Source organism: Onychomys torridus, chromosome 11 (assembly GCF_903995425.1).
Source record: "Onychomys torridus chromosome 11, mOncTor1.1, whole genome shotgun sequence".
Lineage (NCBI taxonomy): Eukaryota > Metazoa > Chordata > Mammalia > Rodentia > Cricetidae > Onychomys > Onychomys torridus.
In genome coordinates, this window is record NC_050453.1 from 51,229,380 (window position 1) to 51,245,990 (window position 16,611).

A 16,611-nucleotide genomic window follows, 5' to 3' on the forward strand; every position below is an offset into this window, starting at 1 on the left:
TGATACAGCTAATAAAATGCTTCAGCAACATTGCAGAATAAAAGATCAACTCAAAAAAATCAGTAGCCCTCCTATATACCATGGACAAATAGGCTGGGAAGGAAATCAGAGATACATTACCCTTTACAATAGCCACAAATGATATAAAATACCTTGGGGTTACTCTAACTAAGCATGTGAAGGACCTATATGACAAGAACTTTAAGTCCCTGAAAAACAAAATTGATGAAGATGTCAGAAAATGGAAAGATCTCCAATGCTCATGGATAGGCAGGATTAACATAGTAAAAATGGCAATCTTACCAAAAGCAGTCTACAGATTCAATGCAATCCCCATCAAATTACCAACACAATTCTTCACAGATCTGGAAAGAATAATACTCAACTTCATATGGAAAAACAAAAAACCCAGGATAGTCAAAGGAATCCTGTACAATAAAACAACCCCTGGAGGCATCACAATCCCCAACCTCAAGCTCTACTATAGAGCTACTGTATTAAAAACAGCTTGGTACTGGCATAAAAACCAACATGTGGAACAATGGAATTGAATTGAAGACCCTGACATGAACCCACAAACTTATGAACATATAATTTTTGACAAAGAAGCCAAAAATATACAATGGAAAAAAGAAAGCACCTTCAACAAATGGTGCCGGCATAACTGGATGTCAATGTGTAGAAAACTGCAAATAGATCCATATCTGTCACCGTACACAAAACTTAAGTCCAAGTGGATCAAAGACCTCAACATAAATCCAGTTCCTCTGAAGCTGATAGTAGAGAAAGTAGGAAGTACTCTTGATTGCATTGGCACCAGAGATCACTTTCTAAATATAACACCAGTAGCACAGACACTGAGAGAAACAATCAATCAATTGGACCTGTTGAAACTGAGAAGCTTTTGTAGAGCAAAGGACATGGTCAACAAGACAAAGTGACAGCCTACAGAATGGGAAAAGGTCTTCACCAACCCCACATCTGACAGAGGGATGAGATCCAGAATATATAAAGAACTCAAGAAATTAGACATCAAAATGCCCAACAGTCCAATTAAGTAATGGGCTACAGAACGAAACAGAGAATTCTCCACAGAGGAAGTTCAAATGGCTGAAAGACATTTAAGGAATTGCTCAGCATCCCTAATTATCCGAGAAATGCAAATCAAAATGACTCTGAGATACCACATTAAACCTGTCAGAATGGCTAAGATCAAAAGCACAGAAGACAGCTTATGCTGGAGAGGATGTGGAGTAAGGGGAACTCTCCTCCACTGCTGGTGGGAATGCAAGCTTGTACAGCCACTTTGAATATCAATTTGGCGCTTCCTTAGAAAATTGGGAATCCATCTCCCCCAAGACCCAGCTAGAGCACTCTTGGGCATATACCCAAGGAATGCTCAATCATACCACAAGGGCATTTGCTAAGCTATGTTCATATCAGCATGGTTTGTAATAGCCAGAACCTGGAATCAACCTAGATGCCCTTCAACTGAAGAATGGATAAAGAAAATATGGTACATATACACAATGGTGTACTACTCAGCAGAGAAAAAACAATGACATCATGAGGTTTGCAGGCAAATGGATAGATCTAGAAAAAATCATCCTGAGTGAGGTAACCAAGACTCAGAAGGACAAACACTGTATGTACTGACTCATAGGAGGATACTAGATGTAAAACAAAGATGACTAGACTGCTACAGAACTCCAGGGAGGCTACCTAGAAAATGGGACCCTAGAAAAGCCCCAAGGATCACCCAATGACAGAGAAATGGATGAGATCTACATGAAGAACCTAGACAACGGTGGGAGTAATGAAGGGCAAGATTTGAGGGAAAGAAAGCTTAGGGGAGCATGAGATCCCAGCTAGATCAAGAACAGAAGGGAGAATAAGGAATAACAGTCCATGATAAATGAAGACCACATGAGACCAGGAATAGGCAGAGTGCTGGAGAGGTCCCCAGAAATCCACAATGATACACCCTCTGTAGACTGCTGGTAATGGTCAAGAGAAAGCCTGATCTGACCTAGTCTGGTGATCAGATGGCCAAACACCCTAACAATCATCTTGGAACTCTCATCCAATAACTGATGGAAGTGGATGCAGAGATCCTCAGCCAGGCCCCAGGTGGAGCTCCAGGTGTCCAACTGTCGAGAAAGAGGAGGGTCTGCAAGAGCGTGAATTGTTGAATGCAAGATTGCAAAAAGCACAGGGACAAAAAGCCAAACGAATTGAAGCACATGAATTATGAACCAAAGGCTGGGGAGCCCTCAGCTGGATCAGGCCCTCTGGATAAGTGAGACAATTGAATAGCTTGATCTGTTTGGGAGGCACCCAGTCTGTAGGACCAGGACCTGTCCTTAGGGCATGAGCTGGCTGTTTGGAACCTTGGGCTTACCCAGGGACACTTTGCTCAGTCTGGAAGGAGGTGTCAGGACCTGCCTGTACTGAATCCACCAGGTTTAAATGAATCCCCAGGTGTACCTTGGTCTGGGAGGACATGGAAATGGAGGGGAGGGGCTGAGGGGAAGGTGGGGGTGGGGACAGGAGGGGGGAGGACAGGGGAACCCATGGCTGATGTATAAAATTTAAAACACATAATAATAAAGAAAAAAATATTAAAAAAAGAACATAATAGCAAAACATGTAGACTATAATAATCAATGTTCTTACACAGCCTTGGTGCAGTGGGAAGGGGCTTAGACCAGCCTAGGCTCAGTGTTCTGGGCTCTGCTGACTCCCCATGGGAGACCTCAATTTGGGGGAATGTGGGGATTTGGGGTAGCTTGGGAAAGAGGGCTGGGGGTGGGAGGAGGGAGGAAGAGTATCTGTGTATAGTATGTAAAGTGAGTAGAATATTTCTTAATAAAGAAAAATGAAAAAATCAGTGTCATCTTCAAACCTGTTCTCATTCTGAGCCTCCATAAAATCCACTTTTTGGTGGTGGAGTGTGGTCGTGAGAAATCCCAGGCTCTCATGAAAGATACCATTTGTCAGTCAATGGGCTCAGTACCAGTTCCTCACAAAAACCTTTGCCACAAGAAAAATAGGTGTCACTATATTTTTTTGTTTTAGTTACATGGAAATGACATGGATCCTCTGGGTCAGAGTCACCTGAAGTACAGGATAACATACTGACTCCCTTCACTCTATCTCTTTGCCAACTGAACCATCTCCTCAGCCTTTTAAGGGGACTTCTCAACTGGAGTCTTTCCTGAACTCTGTCCCTTGCATAGTCTTTTCTCAGGGGTCATTGGGGAAAAAAATGGGCATTTCTGAGAACAGAGGTGTAACTCTTGAAGCAAATCATATAAAGGGGTAATTTACCAAGAATCTACATTAATTTAAACCTACATAGAAGGTAAAATAGCCCACACTGATATCTTTGTACTTTTCTTGAAGGAAACTTACTCAATAAAAGCCATGTCTTATTGTAAAAGAATTCATAACTAATCCTTTCAAATTAAAAAAAAAAAGATTGGATATTTGTCTAAGAAAGCTTCAGGATTTAAACAAGAATAAAAGGTTCCTTTTATTAAAAAGTAAACATTTATAAACAAGTTTCATATCACAGCTCTGTCAGGAATAATTTTCATCTAGATTATCCCTTTGATTAAAAGACTGTTTCAGTCAAATTAGCACTCTATTTAATAACTTATTAGCTAGAGGAGAAGTTTGAAGAAGGAGCTATTAAAGTAGCATGTGATCCCTGAACAGTAATCTGGTAGTTGAATGTCCAAGAATGATTAGATTTCATAAAACTTATTTTCTAGTTCACTTGCTGATGATGGTGATCTGGCATCCTATCTATAGACCCTGTTGTTAAAATCTGTGAGCAAGCAAAATATTTTAAAACACACAGCAGTCATGGGTAGCATTAATTGAATTATTCATGTTCATTTCCAGGCTGAAGCAGGGGAGAAAACAATGACATCAATAAATACAGGAAATGGTTCTATTTGAGGCATTCTCTGAAGATCATGCTGAGTCTTGTAACAGTTTCTCACCAAGTCTCTCTTATTTATACTTTATTTTCCTTGTGGTGGGCAAGTGAGCTTGGAATTGATTTTAGCTTAATGCTATAGAACTGTGCATTTCTCATTGGGAGAACTTTTGTCTTCATCCCCCTTAGACTATCTATGGGTGCATGATCTAAAACTGAATCTCCAAGAACAAATATTTATAACTTTCTATTAAAAAATACCTGGAATGCTTTGGTAAAATTAAGATATTCATTTTTTCTGTGAAACTATATTATTTTCACCAGACTATTCAGCATATAAATAGCTTAATAATCACAAATAAAGCCATATCTACAGTGACTGGGATGTTTTTAAAATTTGAAACATTGTTATTTCATGACATAGCTATTCATTTATGTCATAATATTTCAACCAAATGAACAAACAAAAATATTAGCAGCTATGTTTCCTTTCATAGAAAAGTAACTGAGTCCTTTTTCAACTCTGTCAGTTTGGTAGGCATGGCTTTAGAAACCTGTTGTCATAGTGGCTCTGTGGCAAAGCCTGAAAGTCCAAGACCCGTGTGTTGCCAGGACAGTTTCCTTTTGAGGCTGTGAGGGAGAAATGCCACACATTCTTTCTCAGCACCCACTGATCTGAGACATGGCTTTCCAAGTGAATGTACCACCCTCAACCCTGCAGTCATCTTCAGGTGGTATTCTCCCTTTGTGTATGTCCCCATGTTCACAGTCTCTTTCATGAGATTCTGTTTATCTTTGCTAAAGTTTGATATCAGTGATCTTGGTTTGACTTGAAGATCCCTGTAAAGAGATTCTGCTGTATAATAAAATGACATTTGGAAGTTGTGAGAATTAGAACTTCTATAGTTTTTTTTTCCCCCTGGGAAATGGAACTCTACATATATCAATAATTAGATTTTAATATAGTAATCCAAATAAAAAAGTGATCTAAACATTTACTCCTTAGTAATTTCCATGCTATTGTATGATTATGGAATTTCTAAGACTACAGTAATTACTCATTCAATTTTTGCTTCTAAAGAAATGAAATAAAACTTCTGAGAATTTAATAAAACAAATTATTTAGTATCTAAGGTATAGTAACAGTATGGTGATGATTTATTTAGTTATTTTCTCTTGTATTCAGCTAAGAATTTTTTCTGAGTACACTAGGAAAACAGAGTATGGTTGAATTAATTAAGAATTTAATGTCCCTTTTGCAAAACAGAAAGCTGTTTTCTCAGAAAATTTCCTCTTCATTCTGACCAAACCTTGACATTTTGAATGGGTGAGATTATTCAATAACACAGTCTCTTTAAACTGAGATCATTAAAAGGGATCAATGAAATGGATGCTTTGCAAACAGTAAAACTCATGGCCAGAAGCTCAGATATATGCTGTGGTTTGAGCCAACAGCTTTCCTTATTCTCACTGTGAAATGTGGTGTGGCAAAGGGCTTGAAGGCCTGTTGCTCTGTATAGCACAGCTTAGCAGGAACTTCAAAGGAAAAGTTGGAACTTGTGATGGAATCTCACCAACATGTCCATGTTATAACGCTGAGCAAGTCATTGTTGTTCACGAAAAGGAGATAGAGTGAAACTGTTGATCACATGAGATTTCTATGTTTAGATTATTTAGAAACCACCACATTTTTTACAGTGCCTTAACTCATTTATATTCCTACCAGTAATAAACTGCAGTTTGTTCTTATCCACATTTTAAATGGTATTTTGCAATAACTACTTACTTTAACAATTCTACTTTTAAACTTCTAGTTTACTTGTGTTTGTTTTATTTTACTCATGCTATAATTTATCTCCTCTAAGTGATATGCCCCTTTTATAAATTGTCACAGATAAAATTATAGTAAATATTTTATCATTTTAACTTTTGTACCAGCGTTAAAGTGATAGGCCTACTATTAATGTGATAGCAGAATATTCTTATTTGAATATATTGTCATTTTTGCAGTGTTTATTTTTTATATAGTCACATTATTAGTTATTTGTGTTTCTACTTCAGGAACTAGCTTTTGCATTTCCTGGGTGACCATTTCCTATAACTAGCTCCACAAAGTTCTTTTCTGAATCACTTTCCTTTCAGAATGAAAAGAAAAGATGTTTTGCTATTACATTTCAATAGTTTTGTGTTAGGATAGTAGGTAATGATGTTTGTTATGGAATTTTCACCCATATATATTACTATAATTCATCCTCATCACTCCCTCTCCATCTCCCTCCTCCATTCCCCCTGAACCCCCTTTTTAGTCTTCTTCTTCCTCTTGAATCATTCCCCCTTGTGCTCTCATGTGAATGTATTGAATTTCTCTGTCCCAGTCTTTCTTCCTGATTTAAAATCTCTTCTTACCCTCTCAAGATCACCTTTCCTCCATGACACACATCCACTTACGTCTAGGTTCCTCATATGGGAGGAAACTTACATTATTAATCTTTGTAAATCTGTCTTACGTCACTTCAGATAATTATCTCCATCCACCTTTTCACAGATGTCATCATTGTAATTTTCCTTTTGTTTGAATAAAATTCTATTCTTTTTAATTAAGATTTTTTTCTATTCATTTTACACACCAATCATAGATCCCCTCTTCCCTCCTCTTACTCCCCCAGCCTCCTCCTCCCAACCTACCCCGTACCCCCCCAAAAAAAAGAAGGCAGGGGCCTCCCATGGGGAGGCACAATGGTATGTACTCACTCATAAGTGGATACTAGATGTAAAGCAAGGGATAACCAGACAACCCACAACTCCAGAGAAGCTAACTAACAAGAAAAATGCAAAGAGGGATGCATGGATGGCCCTGGGAAGGGAAAATAGATGAGATCTCCATGAGTAAACTGGGGATGAGGTACGGGTAATGGAGGTAGGGGACAGGGGATGAGAATATAAGGGAAAGGGATGGTTGAGCTGGTACAGGGATGGAGTGGGAGATCAATGAAAGAGACCATGATAGAGGGAGATATCATGGGGATAGATAAACCTGGTGCTAGGGAAGTTGCCAGGAATCCCCAAGGATGACCCCAACTTGGACTACTAGAAATAGTGGAGAGGGTGCCTGAACTGAACTGGCTTACCACAATGAACAGATCAGTGAACATCCTAACTGTCATCACAGAGCTTTTCTCCAAAGACTGATGGAAGCAGATGCAGAGATCTACAACCAAATACCAGGCAGAGTTCCAGAAGTCCAGTCAAAGAGAGAGAAGAGGGATTCTATGAGCAAATGCATCATAGATAATGATGGGTAACCTGCAGAGATGACCAAACAAAACTAGAGGAAATTTGATTCTTTTAATGTATTACATTTTCCTTGTTTTTCTGTTGATGAACTTCTAGACTGGCTCTATTTTTTAGCCGTTGTGAGGAAATATTCATAGGCAAGAATATCCAGCCCTGGTTTAGACAGATCATGTGTTTTGTTACATGGGTAATATTTTGAGGAATCTCTTAATTTCCTTTGAGCTGTACCAGTTTACATTCCCATAATAGTATATGAGGCCCCTTCTTCCCCTTGTCCTCACAAGACTCCTTCTGTGATGCGGGCTAGTTTGGATTTCCTTTCAACATTTAGTGTATTTCATTCCATTCTCTTCTCTGAAACACATATACTGAGAAATCTGCTTATAGATGATCTTCTCGATGTATGTTTTTCTTCACTATTTCTGTTCGCAAAATAGTGTTTTTCTATGATATTTGAGAATTTAATTATAGGAACTAAATTACAATTTGTTTAATGAACATATTTTATTATAATATATGTGCTTGGTTTTTATATAATCTATGATATATGTGTTTGATACCTGATATTACATGTGATGTAGAATTCCTAAAGGACATGTCATATAAAGACGTATTGTTTACGACTCACCCATCTAGTTTTTCATCTCCTACTGTAGGATTCCCATTTTGCCCATTATATAGCCTGATCATGTGTTCTAGAGGTCTAGATTGGGTTTGGCTCTATTACTAGATTATGTCTTCACAGAACTTCTTTTTTGATTTTATAACTAATTTAATTTTACATATCAGCCATGGGTTCCCCTGTCCTCCCTCCTCCCATCCCCCAGTTTTCCCCCCAATCCTCTCCCCCATTCCTACCTCCTCCAAGGCAAGGTCTCCCCTGGGGATTCAGCTTGGCTTGGTAGATTCAGTTGAGGCTTCCTACACCAAGGCTGAGCAAAATGTTTCAGCATAGACCCTAGGTTCCAGCAAGCCAGCTCATGTACTAAGGACAGGTCATGGTCCCACTGCCTGGGGGCCTCCTAAATAGTTCAAGCTAATAAACTCTCTCACTTATTCAAAGAGCCTGATCTAGTTCAATGGGGGCTCCTCAGCTATTGGTTCATAGTTCATGTGTTTCCACTAGTTTGGCTATTTGTCCCTGTGCTTTTTCCAATCATGGGAACAGGAAGAAGCAAAATGCTAGAGAGGTCCGTCCCCAGTAATCCACAAAGATACCTCCACTCTAGACTACTGGCAATAGTTGAGAGAGTGCCTGAGCTGACCTGCTCTGGTGATCAGATGGCTGAACACCCTAACTGTTATGATAGAACTCTTATCCAGTGACTGATGGAAGCAGATGCAGAGATCTGTAGCCAGGCACCAGATGGAGCTCCAGGAGTCCAATTGACGAGAGAGAGGAGGGATTATATGAGCAAAAGATATAGATTCTGTCTTCACAGATCTTCTAATTTTCTATGCAGTATTTTTTTCTCATTTTGAATTGTCTTTTTTCTCCTGTACTTTACCCAAGTCCTTTCTAAGTTGTTACAACAAATTGCTTGTGGGACAGTTCGTGAATTTTCATTTCTTTATAATCTCCTATAGGTTTTTAAATCTCATTCTCTCCCTCCCCTTTTTCCTTCCATTCTTCCCTCCCTCCCTCTCCTTTTCCCTCTTTCCCCTTTGTGGTGGTATTTGGTTTCCTCTCCTTTGAAGAAGTGGGCATCTATTACAGTCTATTCAGATTGATTTCATCAGGGAATCACCTTCAAAAGTTGACCTATCCAGAAACTTGAACGGGGCCATCTGGCAGCTTACTTTTCTAATCATCTAGCAGGTGACACACAACTGAGTTAGCAAATTGGTGGAAACGGTGTTTGTCATCCAAGTGTCCAACCTGGGGTGCGAGTACTAGCCTGTAGTCCAGATCTTTAGGATGAACTTCAAGCATGAGTCAATTGTCTCACCCTGAACTTTGTCCAGTGGGTGTTTTTTTTTTTTTTCCTTTTCAAAATGAGGGAAGGCCTCATATGGATCCTGAGAAGCCAGTCTAATGCATGATTCAACAAACTTGAATTCATGCTGGCTGGGCCTTGACCCTGAATATGTTGATATTAGAATATCATTGTGAAGTGTCTGATGCCTAGGTTTATGGGGAATGACTCATGACTTGAGTTTGTAGGAACTACTTGATACAGATTTAAGTTTGCTTATATGGCATTTGTCTGCAGTTTAGATGTAAAACAATAACCCTTGATTCTTGGAATGTTGGGGAAAGCCCAATGTTGTGATCTTATAGGGGCAGTTCTGAACTCTCGGTCTTGGAGACTTTGGATACCCTAGAGCCTAAGACTTTGGAGTCCATCTTGGATTTCCTTCTTGCAGGTCACTAGGTTAAGCTTGAAGCCTGTATACATAAAAATAATTCAGGTATCACAAGCAACTTGTCACCTAGAATGGGTCTAAAAGATCAAGTCCAATGATGGACAGGCTTTATTCTTTTGCTTATAAAGGTCATAATTTATATGTAAATACACAGAAGTCTATTAAAATTAATAGCTAAAATATGCTATACCAAGAAACAAGCATAAGAAAGCTAGAGAGATATTGATAATATTAACTGTTCCTGAAGACATTTTTAAGAAAAAGCATTAGCCAATAAAAAAGGAAAAGTTCATATTATGATACAGGATTATGAAATTAATAACATCCAGGTAATACAATTACAAATATTGTATACTCTAATGATCTGGAGAGATTGATAAATTGTTCATACAATTTAGGCTTTTGAAATCTCATATTCATCTACTAGGAATACATTCTATTTTCAAATTTCAGTTTGCATTTAAAGGTAGAAAATATAGTTGGCTGCAAATTAGGTCTATATTAGTTTTGGAAGTTTTAAAGATTGTGAATTACTTTTTCTATCACAACGTACTAGAAGACAAAGTAATATGACATATTAGAGAGTCTATGTAAATGGTAGTTTTCACATATTTAAAAATGAGTCAAAGATAAAAATCTCTTGATTTAATGAAGTGTTTTGAAATAAATGTCAAAATTACACATACACACCCCTATTAAAACTTATTGGCTATAAGAAAAAAAGTAGTTCAAGAAAAAGAATTCAAATGATACATATAACAAATCTATGGCCAGTGACCTAAAGGTCTTTATTAAGAGACCAGTAAAACAAAAGCAAAATGAACTCAAATAGATGGGAGGAAGGAAATAATAAAGATAAAAGCGGAAATCAATGAGGCAAAAGCAGACGGATTTAGTGAAGCCAAAAATGGGTGAGTTGAAAAAGAACCAACAAAATTTACACATCACTCAGAAAAACTGACCAAACAATAAAGGGAGAGGACACAAATCAATAATATCATAAATAAAAGACCAAGGTTATTACAACAGAGAGGATGCCTCTAATACCCTTGTAAAAATAGTTTAGACTTCAAGGGGAGGGTATTTTTAGGTATATTAAGCTTTTCTTTAGTATTCAGTTTGTCATATTGTTGGCTATAGCAACTGGGTTTTTTCTTCTTTAGTTTGTTTTTTAAAAATATTTTTTGCCTATCAAGGCAACCAAATAGCCCTTGTGCTATTTCAAGAGTTTATTATCAACTTTTCTTATGCAGGCATTATTAATTCATTTGCAAATTCACTTATTATGTCAGAACTATCAATCTTTAAAATATTTGGTTGCTTATTGTGAAACTTTACATTCATGCAATTTCATTTTTAAGCTAAATATTAAGGATACTTATTTAGGAACAGCCACAACACTAAAATATGGTATAAACCTTTAGGTCTCATGCTATCTTGGTAGCTGCTAAGTACTGTTGATAAAGCTAGGCTTCATCTAAAGCCCTAACAAATCCAGATTCCTCCACTTTTCCATCTATATAGAACTGTGATTAACTTCTGGGAAATAATTATAATTTTATTTATTTATTTTGTGGCAGAACAGAATACCATTCCTTAGCTAGGCCATGCTTAAACCTGTAGCAATCTTCTTTCATCCTCAGCATTTTGCATAGGCCTCCATACCTGTGTAAAGACCAATTCACTCTTACTCATTTGAAATTAAAATATTAGTGAAAAACATTAAGTCTGGAGTCCTACAGGAAAATAGCAGATCAATAGAATAGTTTTAATTCGTTCCTGTCTAAAACCATTGTCTAGAGAGCTGTACCAGTCTGTCTTCTGACTTCAAAATCAAGAATTTATCATATGATAGTCAAATATGGTCTTACACTTGGTATTATCTTTATTATATAGCAAAATGTAGTTCCTCTTTACTTGTAGCTCCTACAGTAAAACCATGCTAAATATACTTGAAAAGTAGGAAGCCCACAGAACAAGGCTCAGCTATTTACACTTTATGTTTTTCTTTTTAGATAAAATTTTGTTACCTGAGCCACAAATAAGTGGATCAATGATTCATAAAACTGACTATAGTTATGATTGCCTTTCCCTTTGGAAAGAGAATGCCACACTTTGTGAACCCATCCTAAATTTATCCGTACATGCTGAGCTATACATATCTGGATTATATCTGAAAACAGAATATGTTGTTTAAATGTGTAAGTTTGACTTAATTCTTCAGGATACAAATGATGAAGACAACCATTCAGGTCCAGGCCATGTGAAGGGGGCGGGGTTGAGAAGTTTGTTTCTTTACCATTGCTATTCTGTTCTCATCTGCATTTAAACCAGGATTGTTGAAGGTAGCTAATTTTCTCAAGATATTTATTAAAAGTAGCTTCCTCATTTGTATAAAACTGTTTCTTACCTACCTAAAAATGTTTTCAGTGGAGTCAAGGTTTCATTCAACAAATGATGCATTATGTTTACATTAAAATATGTCTGTGGTGATTATTGTAACTGAAGCTGAGATAGGAGATTCTGTGAATTATTAAAAACATAAGTGGTCAAGAAGCTTCATAGGAAGCTTGTCTTTTGATGATGTTTGAACTGTGTGAGTTATCTGGTTGGCTGTACCAAGTACAGAAATAGAGGATAGCAATGTTGCAGGTAATAGTCATTTAATATTTTATGCCAGTTATTTTGATAAATGTTTTGACAAATATAGGCCCCCAACTTGGAGAGGTTGCATTAGTGGTGCTGTTTTTATCCCTTAGACATGTAACCCATGACTAGGTCTGTAGAATTCCCAAGCTTCAGATTCTGGATTCCTAATGATTTCAGTAACTTTGAGTGTGCACATTCAGTATCATTATAAAATCAATTACAGATTTTTTATTTACATATCAGGTGTGAATAATCAAGAACTATTTAACAGAGAATTAAGTGATTTATATTGAGATTTGTCATTAGGTAGGAGGGTTCTAAATAATGAGGTAGGGAATAAAAGGCAGGAAGGCAAACTTGTGGAAAATTGTTAGATACAGCTAAGGAATAAAAGCAAGAGCAATTTTCATCTGAGCATGGCTGCACAAGAGAATCACTTGGGGAGCTGTTAAAACACGTGTGAGTCTTGGCTGTACCCCAGACCCATTAAGTCTGGGTCCTGCCCATTAGTACTTTTAAGTGTTCCCAGGACAATACTAATGAGAAGCCAGGTTGTTCACTAGCATAAAACTCTGTTTTTCAAAGAAAATTTGTTATCAAATGTGACTCATTCTTAAACTAAGTGAGCCCCTGTGATCTCTTTTATGTCACATTCAGGCCTTCAATGTCTTTATAAAGCACTGTATAACTGCTCCTTCCCTTCATAACAATCAAATAATATGTTATCTGTAGTGGATAGCTGCTCTGTCTATGACCTTGAAGCACTGCCCCTAGAGATGCAGCAGGTAATTGCTGTACCTGCCTATGACCTTGAAGTACTTATAACTGGATAGTATAATTTTATTGAAATTTTGGTGAAAATTACTTGAAATTTATAGATTGCTCCCAGTAATTATAGCATGAATCTTAAAAGGTCTTATTAATAAAATCAAACCTGAAGCCAGGTATTGGGGTGAATGGTGGAAGATCAGAGAAGCAGAACAAGCCACAGCCACCTCACCTTGCCAATTCCTCAGCTGATCCTGTTTCCTCATACTGGAAGCCTCTCAGCTGAACTGTGCTGCTCAAAAGCCTAAAAGCTTAACCAGCTCTAGTTCCTGGTCCTCACGCCTTATATACCTTTCTGCTTTCTGCAATCACTTCCTGGGATTAAAGGAATGACTCACCATGCCTGGCTGTTTCCAGTGTGGCTTTGAACTCACAGAGATCCAGATGGATCTCTGCCCCTGGAATGCTGGGATTAAGGGCATGTGTGCCACCATTTTCTGACTTCTATATCTAGTGGCTGTTCCTTTCTCTGACCCTAGATAAGTTTATTAGGGTGCACAATATTTTGGGGAACACAGTATCACCAAAAGTAATACAACCTTTTCTACAACATTCTACCAACTCATGTGGATGGGAATGCTTTCCATATTCTCTTGGCTTCTTTCATGGTGTTTCTTTGGTGGTGTAAAATCTCACGTAAGGCTCTCACCCTCTTAGGTGGCTTATTATCATTTCTTTCTTTTGGGGAGAGGTGGAACATTGTGAAATAAGTTGATTTCCTGATATTTGACTCAGTGTGTTTGTTATCAGTATGGGGAAAAGCTTCTGATTTTTATACAGTCACATTACATTCCACTACTTTAGTGTGTTTATCAGATCAAAGTGTTTTCTGATGGTCACTGATGTCTTTTAACTAGAGGATATTATCACATGCAACAAGGTAATTTGAGTCCTTTCTCTCTTCTGTTCTTTTTTATTTTGAGGGGGCTTGATTGCACTGATAAGGTAAAACAGTATGCTCTTCAGTCATTTGCAGCTACTTTCATAATAGTAATAATAATAATAATAATAATAATAATAATAGACAAGTTCAATAAGGCATGACAGATATGTGACTTTGTAACATTTTTATTCATTTTTTGTGTATATTTTAGTTATATAGAACAGAATGTAATTCAGTTCTTCAAAGTACATTTTAAAAAATTTAGTGGTTTTTGGATTTTATATGAGAACTAACTATCATTGCCCTTTTGCTCTCCTCCTCCTCCTCCTCCTCCTCCTCCTCCTCCTCCTCTTCCTTCCTCTGTCTGTATGTATGTGTGCACACACAGCTTCTTGTTTGTGTGTCTATATATGATTAGGACAAAATTGAGGAAGAAATTTAGAATTTTATTGCATAGTACAATCAAATTCAACTTTATGTGATAGCATTTGTTACTGAAATCATATTCTTATATATGTACTTTCAGTGATATACTACTGATAGATACATATATATATATATATATATATATATATATATATATATATATATATAATTTTGCATTATATTAAGATACACCCAAGTTTAATAATGAATCCTGAATGATAATCTTAGCTCATATTCAATTATATTAAACATTGCATTACAAATAAGTATGTAATGTTTTCCCAATTTGAAAAATTATTGAGTAACAAGAAAATGATTCCAAACATTACCTACACTTTCACATAATTATCAACCGTTTTCATTTCTTGTCACTCTTTCTATTATGTTTGAAGTTTCCTAGCACATCATTCTGCATAGTTCTATGGTATTGCAGGTATGATATATTCAGCAAAAAAGAGAATAAAATTATATGAAATATTTCAAAGGAGTTTACCACGCTTTCTGTACAACTACAGTAACACTCTTTCAAAGTCAACTGAGATGCATCTTACATACCCCACATAACTGACAATTTTCTGGTAGTAAAGTTGTCATTTGAAATAGTTTTGATGTTCTGATTCCCTTTTATATTTACATGATGTCACATAGGTAGTGCCTCAAAATACAAGTTTTATCTTTTATTTTTTTTTTGTTGCTTTATTGACTTAAGACTTTAAGCACTATACTGAACAAAAGGATATTGATATTACCTTGTTCTTGGTTTTTCAAAAAATATTTTTATTCCCACTATAGTGTTGTCTATAATTCTGTTTCTTTTTTAATTTTCTTTTCCCATCTTTCTTTTTTTTTCTCACTGTGTGGCCTTGGCTGGCCTGGATCTTACTATGTAGACCATGCTGGCCTAAACTCACAGAGATATTCCACTTCTTTCCAAGGGGTAGGGTTAAAGCAATGCACCACCATGTCCAACCCTGCTTTTGTTATACAACACTTGAGCATTTTGAGGCAACTTCTATTCCTAGCAAAATGTAAAATTCTCTAACTAGCCAGGTGGTGGTGGCGGCCTTTAATCTCAGCACTGTGTGAGTTCAAGGCCAGCCTGGGCTACAGAGTGAGTTCCAGGAAAGGCACAGAGCTACAGAGAAACCCTGATTCTAAAAAAATAAAGTTCTGTAACTAGAAAAGATTTTTTCTTTAATTTTGTATGTGTTTGCATGTTTACATACATGTGTACATATGTGTGGAGATTAAAAAACAATGTCAGGTGTATTTCTCAGTCACTTTCACCTTTATTTGAAAGTCTTTTAATGAACCTGGAGCTGGCTGATTCAGCCAGTTTGCATGCCCTTCTCCTGGGAGCCTTTTGACCTGATGTCTCTGTCTGCCCAGCACTGTGACTGCAGATGCTTGTTGGCCTGGCATCAGTGTAGGTGTTTGAACTTAGAGGCTCATGTTTATGTGGGAAGAACTTCATTGAGTGAGTCATCTCCTCAACTTCAGACAGTTTTTCAAAGACAGTCCAATTTGAAACCTGTCTCTTTTAAAGAAAATAAATAAGATTTTTCAGCAAATTCTTAAAGGAACTTGGGAAATAATTCATGGGGATTATTTTAAACTTGAGGTCCACCTGGGCTATGTGGCTAATTGCATAAAATGCTGGGCTATGGAATGACATTGATTTCAAGAAATAATAATATCTGATAATTTGTGTCCAGCACTACTTATGATCTTAATTGCTATGACAGTTTTTCAGTAAATCATACACAGAGTATTTTCAACCGAATTTTGTGTTTTGGCTTTTTTGTTTTGTTTTGTTGATTTTATTCTAAGAGAAAAACCTTTTGTTAGTTGATCTATGCAATCCTCATTTATTGATGCCTCATCAGTCCTCAATAATCATTATCCAACATTTTATATTTTTGATGTAATATAAAATGTACTACTGTCTGTTTAATCAACACTTACATCCTGATATTCAGGAGAAACTTATAGCTCGCAGAACCAGGTGGTGGAGGTGCATGCCTTTATTCCCAGCACTCGGGACACAGAGTCAGGTGGATCTCTGTGAGTTTGAGGCCAGCCTGTTCTACAGAACAAGATCCAGAACAGGTGCTAAAACTACAGAGAAATGCTGTCTTGAAAAAATAACAACAACAAAAAAATCAGAGCAGAAATTAATGAAATTAAAGAAAACAATACAAAGAGTCAATAAGACAAA